Here is a 12,346-nt window from a genome sequence, read left to right on the forward strand (position 1 = left end):
GTTTCACGATTCTGGAGATATGTAAGGATTTCTTTGCTTACTTTTTTTCCCAGTTGCCTCCAATTATTTCAGTTTCTTTTTCATTGTCTTACTCGTTTCTCCTGGGCTCCCAAGTTTCTCATACTTTGTCCTGTGCCTTCTGCTTCTTTTTCTCCACGGCGTGTTCCCGTTGTTCATGCATACTCTAAAATTTTACCCACCCCTTTCTCGTTATCATCAGAAGAGCCATTTCTGGCCCCTTTCTGGCCTGATTCTAAACCGTTTTTAAAAAGATGTTATGCTCTGCTGTTCTGTCACTTCAAAGGAGGCCCACACGACGTCCTTTTGCACCGTCTGATTAGCTGTTTTACTGCGGGCTCCTAATGCCAATCGACCTACCACCCTCTGGTTCACTTCTAGAGCTGATTGAATATCTCATTTGGCATACTACTGCATTTGAAAAAGTAAGCGTCGGTACCATTACACCTTTCCAGATCCCTCTCACTACTTCATATTTGTTGTATCCTCACAATTCTCTGTATTTTATGATAGAGATGTTTCTTTTCCTTTCATTCTTGATTGCTCCTCGTGCATTTTTAGATAGGCCTTACCTTCGTTTATTCATACTCCCAGATATTTCTATTTTTTTCACCTGCGTTATTGCTGTATGTTGAACCAATACCTATTTGTCAGGAGCGCGTTATGATTAAGAACCAGAACTCCTGACTTTTCTGTGCTCAACTCTAATTCCAGATCAGTGGCTTGTTCCCTGCGCATATATGTGAGCTTCTGCAGACCACATCTTCTTTCGCTAGTAACACTACGTCCTACGCTTATATCATTCCTGGGATGTGTGGTTTTTTACTTCCTGTCCGTATCTGCTATAGCATAAAGTGAAACTTCTTTTACTGTCGTCAAGTTTTAGTTCCAGTCTTGCCATGTACAGGATGAACAGCAGAGCTGACACAGGACAACCCTGCTTTGAACCCCCCTTCCTAACTACCTCTTCGGTGCTTTTGAGGAACTCCCGGGTAATTTAAACTTCGCACTCATTAAATTCATTCCAGCAGCTGTATAAAACCCTTGTCTAATCCCTCTGAAGTAGGAGGATTAGGCTAGGGCTTTATCGCTATGACGAAGCCCAGCATATGATTTAACTAAAAACGTGCATGTGCGCAGGGACAACACGCAAGGCGTGAAATGGGCTTAGCGTTGCGCAATGTCCCTGCGCAGATGCCCTTTCTCACTGAAGTTGAATGCTCGTCCACGTAATTGTCGAAATTTGGACATTATGCCACTTCGATTGGTTATTCTGGAGCATTGTGGTGTCGACGACGGGGATTGAGAGAAAGGGAGCTCTCCGGTGGTACAACAGGGCTAAGTGACGCTAGAAGAACCTATGGTATTGTCAAGGAGTTTAGTGCTGCATGAGTTCCTTGCTATTTAGTGCAGTTAGCAAAGCAGCAGCTGGGAGTAGGGTTAAAATAGTGTAGTTGCAGGGTTTATGTATCGAGGATAAAGTAACGGGGGTTGGTGTCAATCTAATTTAGAAGTGCGAGTGATCGGTCTAGTACAAGCCTACGCACCACCGTGTATTGGGAAGAGGCTCTTGGGAGTCCACAGAAGTGACAATGAATAAGATAACTCGCAGTACTCGATGGCGAGGACCCCAAATTGGTGGGGTACCTGCTTGCTTCACTGAAAAAGTCGAGGAGAGATAGTTTCCGCTCCATCCACATCATTTCATCACCCTCTCTTCAATTTTTCACTATTTTCTGCTCTCTCCTAGTCCATGATAAATGCAATGAAGGCAGGTGTTTATCCAGCATTTCGATTTTGGGGGGGTGTCGAAGTCCTAATAGGAAGGGAGGGGGAGTTGAGGGGACGTGGAGGGTATCGAGCACTCTGGGCAGGGTGCGCGTGGTTGTGGGTCCTTTTTGTGCGGGTGTCCAAATACTTCTCGGGAGGAAGGATGTTGGGGGTGTGTTGGAGGGGTGTGTATAAATCCCTGAATGGAGGTACTCAACGCAATTTTCCCGCATTCGCACTGGTAGCGCACCAAATGTTGTACTTGTTAATTCTGTCTGTTCCTGAAGCAGCTTCGCCGTCGTCTTTTGATTCAATGTTTGCTCATCTCAACCTTTTTTTTACATTGTTTTTACACTTGTTTAATTTGCTATAGTAAAAGTCAATTCAGTATGTATTTTTATTAATTGGACAGTGGAGCTGTCTGTTATATACTGAAATTTTGCCTCAAATGTATCCCTAGTCTTCTGTGCGCTGAATAATCTGGACATTCAGCCATGTCGATATTAGCCATGTGGAACAATATGGACATTAGCCATGGCAATAGTTTAAGTACTTTGAGTAAATGTTGCTCGTATATACTACGTGTTATATATCTTTCGCCTCTTTTTATGGCCGGACGGTTCATTCTAGTTACAGACAGACAGACAGACAGACAGACAGACAGATTTTACGGCTTTCTATCGAGGTCAACGCCGCATCTTTTGTTAAATAGCGGCCACTCGCCGCGGTGGCTCAGTGGCTAAGGCGTATTGCTACTGAGCACGGGGACGCGGGTGCGATTCCCGGCCTTGGAGGCCGCCTTACTAATAGAGGCGAAAAGCAAAAACGCCCGTGTGTTCGAGATTTCGGCACATGTTATCCCGGTGATCCAAATTAATCCGAAGCCCTCCACTACGGCATGCCTCATCGCCTGTGAAGCATGGGCTCATTAAACCACAGAATCAATTAAATCAAATAGCGGTGAGAAAAAGCAGGTTTACGAAAGCCCATGAAAATAAAATATTTGCCTAATAAAAATTTACAGTACTGCATTTTTGATGAGACCTACAAATGGATGAACCATCGTAAGGGAAATGCTGCGTTTATTTTGCATGTTGTGTTAACGCATAGTGCACAGGTACACATGTAAAGGCGTACCTATGAGTCGTGAAAGTCTCCATGGAGGGACTTCTACGGCTTCAAGCTTGTGTGCGAACTTACAGGACTTATGTATGGCACATGGGTTTATTCAGCGAGGAGTGTAGAAATGTCTAGAAAAGAATAAAACGGCCGTTGAGGGTTGTTGGGAACAAAGGTGGTTGCACTGGCTGTTCTGATGCAATAACGCGAGAAATCCCAGCGGAAACGTTCCGCAACGAATCTTGCCATGCGTAAACATGCATGATCAGTTCGCGTCCGATGAAAAGAAATTTTATGGATGGGTAAGATGATAGAGATGAACACGTATTGAAGTATGGATGTTCCTCTATTGAATGTTGGAAAAGGAATCTTAGGCGCATTATGTTTCTCTCGCAGGCTTGAAGGTGCCCCATTTTTGCCGTCCCTGAGAAGCTCACCTCCGAGTGCCGGGGCTTCAGTCGGGAGTCGATGGACAGTCTCGCCACCAACGTCTGCGCAAAGGGATGATGTCATTCCCTCAGCGCCTGAGCGAGCCCCGCAGTCGAAGCCGCCGCTTCCATTTGGTTTAGTGAAATACTTTACTTGCAGCGAATAGCCGTTTTTTTCCCTGCGTGCTCAATGCATCGTGCCGTCTTCTATTACAAAATAGTAAATAACACATGCGATGTTCGAACGCGAATAAAAATAACCCATATGTTGAAGATCGCCTCCCTCCATCTGATACTGCGAGAAAGCACGTCACGGGCCTGTGAGTGTCGGGTGGTGTTTTGAATTTGTACTCACTGTAAGACAAGCATGGTAAGCACCGTTATAGGTTGCCAGATTTCTCGTGCATATTTCTTGTCGATCATTAATGCAGTAGGATGGTGTCGTTTAAATAAACCCCACACAAAATAATGGCGCCTAGCCATGAGGAGGACTGAATACACCTTACACTACAGGTGTTTGTTCGTTGTTTTAATTTACTGAAAATTGTCCAGGCACTTTGGATTATGCATAGATAAAACAAGCCATCCCTGTTTTTCTTTACCTCAATTTATGTTACTTGTCGTGTGCATGTTTTGAATGTTGAGAGAAGCGCATGACCAGATAATGTGCGCTGTTTCTGTAAGAGGGAAGGTTTGTCTATCAGTCGCGCATATTACGGAATCGAGCATTTTATGTTGTCATACAAGACAAGGTCCGACGATACAAGCTGGACAGAAGCAACTTGAGTCCACCAGCCCTTTTGTGGCGTTTAGCTGCAGGCGGCAATATGTGCAATCCTCTACAGTTATCGCAGCATTCAGCAAAGTAGATAACGTCTGCCAACTGCAGCAGTCCCATCACAGCTACAAATATTCGGAAGAGAAAAAAAATATACGCACTCATGCGAGAGGGGAACAAGCGAAACAAGTGTTATAAAGTCGCGAAGGGCAACAGGAAAAATCTGTTTGGTTAAAAGAGCGACAAAAATACAGGTGAACTACGTACCTACAGAAAAATTTCTCAATAACAAAGTATACACAAATCTGGATGCAACACATGGTCCCAAAGGCGTAATGTTTAAAGTCGCGCGTAGCAGCAGCAGCAGCAGTGGTAACATTATTCAAGAGAGCAGATAATTTGCTCGCAGTCGTCGGCAGTCTGAGATGCCGTGGGCCCTGGCCGTCCGCCTCGCCTTGTCCACCGGCTAGAATTCCCTCCTCCCCCCCGCGTCGCGGCCGGACTACTTACTGGGCCTTCCTCTGCTCCTTGCTTGGTTGAGTGTAGCATAGAAAAGCAAAAAGAGGAAGACCAGCGAAGCTAGGGTAACAAAATCATGAACCAAGGAGCAAACGCTTCACAGAAGGCTTGCTCCGACTAGCTCTTCTTCGGCGTCATTCAAACTCTGTAGATGGTTTCGAATGCTCAAGAAGGGGGGTGGGGGTATACGCATCCGTTCGTGGTGGAGAATCGTGGCACAGCAGCTTTAAGCAGTGGGCCTTGATATGTCCCACACACTCGGAAGTTTCGACGCTCCCGACGACCGGGAAGGCGAGCCACAACAACTGCAGTGCACGAGTCCGCATTGAAGGATCTCGCCCATGTTGGCGTCCCGCCTGCGACGATGGATGGATGGATGGATGGAGAAGCCCCTGAAGCACTTGCGATTCTTCGCGCGGCCAGGAGTCGCACAGCGTGTTGCGAGTCTGTTTAAATAAATAAATAAATAAATAAATAAATAAATAAATAAATAAATAAATAAATAAATAAATAAATAAATAAATAAATAAATAAATAAATAAATAAATAAATAAATAAATAAATAAATAAATAAATAAATAAATAAATAAATAAATAAATAAATAAATAAATAAATAAATAAATAAATAAATAAATAAATAAACGAATAAATAAATAAATAAATAAATGATGTCACTGCGGCTTCAGCCTCCCGGTAGACGAAGAGCTAACAGGATGGATCGGCCTCCGTCTCTTCTGTTGCAGTGTGGAGAAGTGGTATAGTCCTGCACAGCTCCATTGCAGTGCACGACCCCAATCGTGGCTTCGGTGTCATCAAACATGCGGGCATCTGTGTAGACTGTATTTTCGGGATCTTTAAATTTTCTACGAAGGAACTTGACCATGGCCTGTCTTCTCTCTTTGTATAGGTTGGGGTCCCTGTTCTTCGGTAGCAGAAATGTTTTTAACAGTGGAGCTGTTGAACGAATCGTTTTTGTATAGTGTCAGTAGTTAAAATACCAAGAAACTTTCCAGGCGCCCGTGCAGGCATGCCTCGAGCACAGGTTCGTCAAGCTGAGCATACCCACTTAGGAAGATTGGCCAACATTGGCCCCCCCAAAAAAGAAAAAAACTTCAGCGTTTGCCGTATCGTCGCAAGGCTTGCTCAGAAAGAGGAAGGCACGTCATAGCGTACACCCCTCGTTCGTTCGTCCTCGTGTCGATGTGCGCATGCGCTCTGTACCGTAGAAGAACAGCGACTTGAATGTTGAAGCTGCTGTAGGTGATCATTATCACCACATGACCCGGCCGCGGATAGTTCGCACGGCCGAGGAAGAGGCTGCGTTTCGAGAGGCCACGTTTAGCGCGCAGAGTATCCCCTAGAGACGATAAGTCCTGCTTGCAGAGTGGCGCACTAAAACGTCGACCAAAACGACGAGCTCACTCTCGCCTTACGCAACATAATGCCATTAAAAATGCCATGTCGCCGAGAGAGAGAGAGAGAGAGAGAGAGAGAGAGAGAGAGAGAGAGAGACTCTTTATTAAAGAGGAAAATGCAGAGAGGCTTGACGCCATCAGTTTGCCGGCATGCTACTCTGCGGGGAACGGAGGAGAGGGTAAAAGGTAGTAGGTGTAGTGAATGACAGGATACTAGCAGTAGAGAAAAAATAAATAAAATGCGGCCCTTCTTCAGGGCATTGAGTTAAATGTTTCTTGAAATGACGAGACGACTACAATTTCGTTGACGTACCAATGTCCTTGAGAAATTCGAATAGCGCGGACAGGGTTTGCGCTGAGCGGAAGGAGAGGGCCATGGCCCAAGTACCAATCTCAGTGTGAATGGTCCAGGGTGGAGGAAATCAACTTTATGTTATAAACGGCACCTTAAGTCGGCATAAGCAGAACACTCCAGTAACCGGGATGATGCTGCGGCAAGGGCGATGAACGGTTCCCTTCCGTCAGAGATAGTGCCGTTGTCATTGTTGCGGCATCCTATTTCTTGAAGAAAATCTTCTTTCTGTTTCTCATATGTAGGCCCCTCCGTGCAGCATCGTCCACTTTTTCGTTTCCCATGATGCCACTGTGGCCCGGAAGCCACAGGAAGGTAACGCGATCTCCAGCAACGTATGCGAGATGGTGCAAATACTTTACTTCGCACTGGGCATGTTCGTGACAGCTGAAACAGCTAGCACGTTGTAAACTTTGAAGTGCTGCCCTTGAATCAGAGAAGGCCGTTCAACATGTCGGCGGCTGGCGTAGAATGTGTCTAAGGGCTTCTCTAATCCCGTAAAGCTCCAACGACGCAGGCGGAGTCGGTAGCCCAAGCCGATATGACAATGCTTTGTCAGCTGATGGAATAAAAATTCCTCGGGAGTTGCTTTCAGGTGTTGCCGATCGATCGATAAAATGTGAGTAGTTGCACAGTAAAATCGCTTAATACGTGCAAGCCTCATCTGCAGTAGGGCAATTTGAGTTATATGCTTTTTCGAATCAATTCCAGGTGTGAATGATTTTATCAGGCGGGGCGTCAGATTCCAGGGCGGGAAGTTCCGTGGCATGGTCGGGGGGGGCTTGAGTTGTAATTAAGGCATTATTACTTTTTATTGTTGACGTCAACCACGACACCACAACGATACTTAAACTCAGCTTTACGTCCGTCAATGATCCAATACAACAGCCTCACCATTCAAGTATTACGCGTGAGTGCAAGCTTCCCCGCATTTTTTTAAATGCAGGCGTTGTTCAGCCGTCATATTTGTCATGAGTCTTCTTATTGAGGTGAAATGCCTGCCTTCCATAGATGTGCGCGGAGTGTTATACGGCTTATGAAGCTCTCCTTTTTGCTCTGTGGGGGTGGTTTCGCGGATCTCTTCAAAAATGTTATGCAGACATAGTTGAAGGAGTTTCTCATTCGCAGTCAATATATGGAGATTTAACGTGGCATTGTAATTTCGCCTTTAGAATAATGACGTTGATTTGGTTCTCTTCCATATTAGTAAGCCCATGACAGAGGGCAGGCTGTACGATATTCGACCCGTGATTGATGCTTGAATGAGCATAATCGTGTGTTCCTCCCTTATTCCTGCTCTTCCCCTTGTGAGACGTTTTAACGTTTGGACCGATTGGTTCGTGGTTTTCTGTAGTTTCGACATTGCAAGGTTGACTCTGGCGTTTCTTTGTAGGGTCATTCGTCTCAGCGAAACAAACATCCTCATAAGTCGCTCCGGCAATGCCATCACCAATCAACAACATATCTAATAATATCAGTTATTTTGAATTTGAATTCTAGCTGATGCGTTGACATTATTGATATCCAAGTGAAACCTGTAAAAAGTCTTGTAGGTATGCCGCCATTTCTCACGTACATATTTAACGTCTATCTTATTTCAGCGAGATTTTCTCTACAAATGCAGATAGCAAAAGTAACCGCAGTTTACGAAAATGGGCATGGCAACAATTTCGGAAATAACGGACAGCAGGCTACCGCTATCACAATCACCGTGTTTCAGTCTGAGTTCCAGCACGGTTAACAACGGCGATGCTTTAATGCGCCGCGTTATGTGCATTCAACTCCCCTCCGAGAGCTCGTTCTTTCAACGATGAGCAATGCCACATGCGATGGGCTATAAGACAAACAGTCATTTATTAATAAAACTGCAGCAATCGATGGTATGTGTAGGGCAAAAAGGAAGGCGAAGTGAGGACGTGGATCAGCACAATCTTCTTGGCCAATCCCCCTTAGTGGGTATGCGCCCGTTTATGGGCCACCACCACCATCACGTGCTGCCCCGTGGCGCTTCGCTGGCAGTCGCTGAGAGCGAAACGAAAACCGCAGTAATCAGGCGGCTCGCTCTCGTGTGCACGCTCTTAGAACGCTCGAAGCAACCACCGACCTCTGGTTCCAACCATCCCCCTTGCGTTATACTTTCCACGCAGGTCCACTCGTGAAACCCAGGTGAGCGTCACCTCGTTTTTCAACGCGTAGGCGGCGCTCAAGTCTGTTCCAGATGTCCGCTTTCCCCTGTAGCTTCTTGATCTCAGTGAAGAGCACAGACATATTGCACATTCAAAAATTTTACTTATTCCTACCTTGCACTTTTTATTTCATAAGTGGTACGTCTACAAGCATCTGCTACATCGCTCAAGCCTATTCGGGTCGTAAATTCGCAGTGGGGGGTCGAGGCATTGCTACATATTACAGCCACTTCAGTGCGGCGTGCTCTTTCTACAAAGTCGCAGGTGTTGCGGCACGTGTTCCCGCGGAAATAAGTTCGTTATTTCGAAGTGATCCTGCCGGGAATCCAAAGACATGTTGCCCGTCTGCGCTTACCTGCCGGCCGCAGGAGTCGCCACGGCCGGCGTGACTAGTCCTCTTCTTCAGGACATCAAGCACCCGGTTGACATTGGAGTTGACGTCACGGCCAAACCAGACAACGAAGGTGAGGTATTTCATTCTGTATGTGATTATACAAGACCTGCCTGGCTGGTACTGCGAAGGAAAGTTTAAGTCGCGAAGTTACACCAGTAGCGTCGTATAGCTGTCAACGTTTCTGCCCGACGCTCTTCTGAAGCGTTACATCACGTGTATGTTGCCACACTGTATACCGACGTTTCTCTGGGGCGTATTTGTCACGTTTCACATGAATGACCAATGACTAAATCAAGCACATGCGTCGACCGACGAGGGGCTGGATGCAATGTGAATATTGTTTACGCCAGGCAAAGAGGCTTTCTGTTATGCCGCCATCACAAAGCTATAAGAAGCGTTTGTTAGTATAATCGTACAGGTTGGGCTTCATGATTCCCAACATTGCTGGATTAGTCAGATGGTCGGCGGTAGAAGACAGCGGGTGTTTGTTATACGGTCAAGTTTTCTATTGAATGTTGAGCTTAGTCTGTTCCGCTGCCCCTTTTTTTTTTTTTTTTGCGTTCCGCTAATTTTTCAGCCAACAATTCTATGGTAGATTTATGACATTGTCGACCGCGCGCAGCAATAAGGAGCTCCAAAACATATACCTAAGCCCCAAGTTTAGGCTAGACAGCCATTCTTTTACTGTAAATCCCTTCTTCATTCTCACTGCCCACTCCTCAAGCTTTCTGAAGCTCGTTGCCGGCATAATTAATCTGTGTAGCAACCTAACGGCGTCGTCTAGTTATTGTGAACTGAATAGTGCCCTTGAGTCATATTTAGTCTGCATTTTCTTGGGTTATCTCTGCTGACGGCGTTTATGTCTGTTATAGAAAATTTCACCAGATACACTTGCAGGCCATCTGACAAACCCCCCTGCTATAGCCTACGATGGCAGCCCAGGATTATTGATGCGCGTATCATGGGCCTGTCTACAGTTGCGGAAAAGTAACTATATTAAGCACATCAACGGAAGCGTGCGTCCTTTCGCGCGGGAGGAGCAACACCTGTTACATCGGGTCATCGCATGTCTTCTTCCCAGTATATCAAGTCGATGACAGTTTCATTGCCTCACATCTAAGCGATCTCTGTGACTTTGACAACCAGGTGCTGGAACCAGAGCCATACGTAACCAGAAATTTCGCTCCTTTAGGGGGGAAGGGGGCGGGGGAGGGGCAGGGGTCCCCTTTGAATAGTTGGGGTTATTTATAGACAAAAGTTCTTGTGCTCGAGGGCAGGGACAAGGGGTAGTGTGCTCACCTCACGGTAGGTTAGAAACCTCAAGACGATTTTCCGCCCTAATAATCCTATAAATGTCATAGCTCCAAAAAACACACTATGGGCTAGCCAGGGCGTGGAATCTGCACTTGTAACTTTAGATGTACTTCTTTCTTTTTTTGGAGTGCCTTACCTTTTTCACCTCTAATTTTTACTTTTCACATAGTCAAATGGGAAAGAAAGTCAACGACAAAAATTTACGCCTTTCTTTCGGTCGTAAGCGCAAAGTGCTTTCGATGCCAATAGAGTTACAAGAATCCAATAAAAGACCGTGTAGTCATTATATTAATCCGTTGTGGCCCCGGGGCATTCCGATAGTTCTATTGGCTGCTAACAAAAAGTGTGCGGTACGACGAGTGTAGGACTGCTTAAATCCCTACCTTCAAGGATACGATGGAATTTTAGCTACTATGCTGACTCATTCGTTGCTTCCACCGCGTCGTACAACAGGTCAACCAGACTCTGCAACGGTCCCGTTGACAATAAAAAAGAGCAGCATTGGCTCCACCCGCGATCCTGGTCAGGGGTTAGCGATCGTTTACGGGTAAGTGAAGCTCTTCTACCGATATATAATTTTGTAGCGTAAGCTACACTGGCCGAGGTTGAGCAGTTTCGCGTGTGCCGTGAAGGGCCGTTCTGCGCAAGCGCGAGGAGCGTTGGATTGGTTTGGATCGGATCGGATTGGATTGGATGGGCTTGGCTTGGCTTGGCTTGGCTTGGCTTGGATTGGATTGGATTGGATTAAATTGGATTGTGTTGGATTGAAATCCAATCCAATTGGAGTACGGGTGTGAAGAGAACTGGGTCTGCACATTCGCCGGTCTGCGCATTCCAGACGAGTGACGTCATAGCCGCGGCAGACGCACTGGCGCCGGCGCGTGGCCAGCTGTGCGCCTCTGTTGCGCAGTAGCCAAGTCTGACGCTGCGCCGGAGCCGCTTGGTAGCCGTTTCGCGTGGCTCCTGGAGAGCCGTGCTGCGCATGCGCGAGGAGCAGTGACTGGACTGGATTGGACTAGATTCGATTAGATTGGATTGGATTAGACTGCATTGGAAATCGTTTTAGCAGCAGTAAGCATGATAATCAGCTAATCCTAGACAACCAAAAAACCTAAGTGTGATGCAGGTTGTTTTTACAACAAGGAGGTGTTAATCTGACCATGCGGAGAAGGACGAGGCTGTTGGCTGCGGACAAGGACAACGTGTATTTACGGGACAAATAACTGACAAAATAGATAAATCAGCATTAACCTAATCAAGTCAAGAGAGTTAATGTCCTACGCAACAAAGTTCGCGCCCCAAAATAGTTCACGTGTGGGAGTCGCTGATCTCGGTGAGCTGGGTATGTGCACTTGGCTCGGTGCGCTGGTCAGTGTGCTTGAACAGTGTGCTGGCGCGGGGCCCTAGTCGGTAGCGCTGCTGCTGGTAGATGAAAAGAGCTGTTTGCCTGAAGAATTCCTGAGCCTTTCTGACGCTGCTACTCGAAGTGGCTCGAAGAGACCTGGCGTAGCTCGGCGCGGAGGAGATCTCCTGGGCGTTCACACCCAGCAGAGAGTTTCCAGGAGGAAGGAGCGGCTCGGAGCGGAGGTTCCCCGAACGTTAGCGTCCAGCAGGTCGCTCCCCAAACCTCGTTCTTCTTTCTTCTCCGTGCCACGACCGTCTTCCTCCTCCTCCCTTCTTCCTGGCGTGCTCTTTTTTCTACCCCCCCCCCCCCCCCCAGAGCTAAGATACCGGTAATTTTTCTACTGCGATATCTGCAGGCAATTGCCCGCTCTTTAAATAAATCGCTTAGACAGATGACAGCCATAGTATTGTTTTCACACCGTTTGTGAACCCCAGAAGTACCACGATCAATCATTTTCTACAGTTATATAAAGGGAAAACTCTCGTCTCTTCACCTGTTCCCACCAAACACCGTAGTGTATACAATAGTCCTGGCGACCATAGTCCAGCCCAGCCCCTATTGTTTTTCCCAGACTGAATAATGCTCTTACCCGACTTCCTCAGTACGTGTGACCTTTATTTCAAAGCTGCATTCTGGTGTTTTACCTG

At 46.5% G+C, this 12,346-nt stretch overlaps 1 long non-coding RNA gene across 1 annotated transcript in view; it reads right to left on the reverse strand.

The window, feature by feature from the left end:
* Positions 1–11,849, reverse strand: part of LOC144172460 (uncharacterized) — a 91,682-nt gene extending 79,833 nt beyond the window's left edge. The window contains exon 1 of the long non-coding RNA XR_013323013.1: positions 11,607–11,849. This is a non-coding gene — a long non-coding RNA (uncharacterized LOC144172460). The remainder of the gene's footprint in view (positions 1–11,606) is intronic.
* Positions 11,850–12,346: the final 497 nt, after the last annotated feature.

Source organism: Haemaphysalis longicornis, unplaced genomic scaffold, assembly GCF_048455015.1.
Source record: "Haemaphysalis longicornis isolate Haplotype H1 unplaced genomic scaffold, Haemaphysalis longicornis Haplotype H1 scaffold_1, whole genome shotgun sequence".
Classification (NCBI taxonomy): Eukaryota; Metazoa; Arthropoda; class Arachnida; order Ixodida; family Ixodidae; genus Haemaphysalis; species Haemaphysalis longicornis.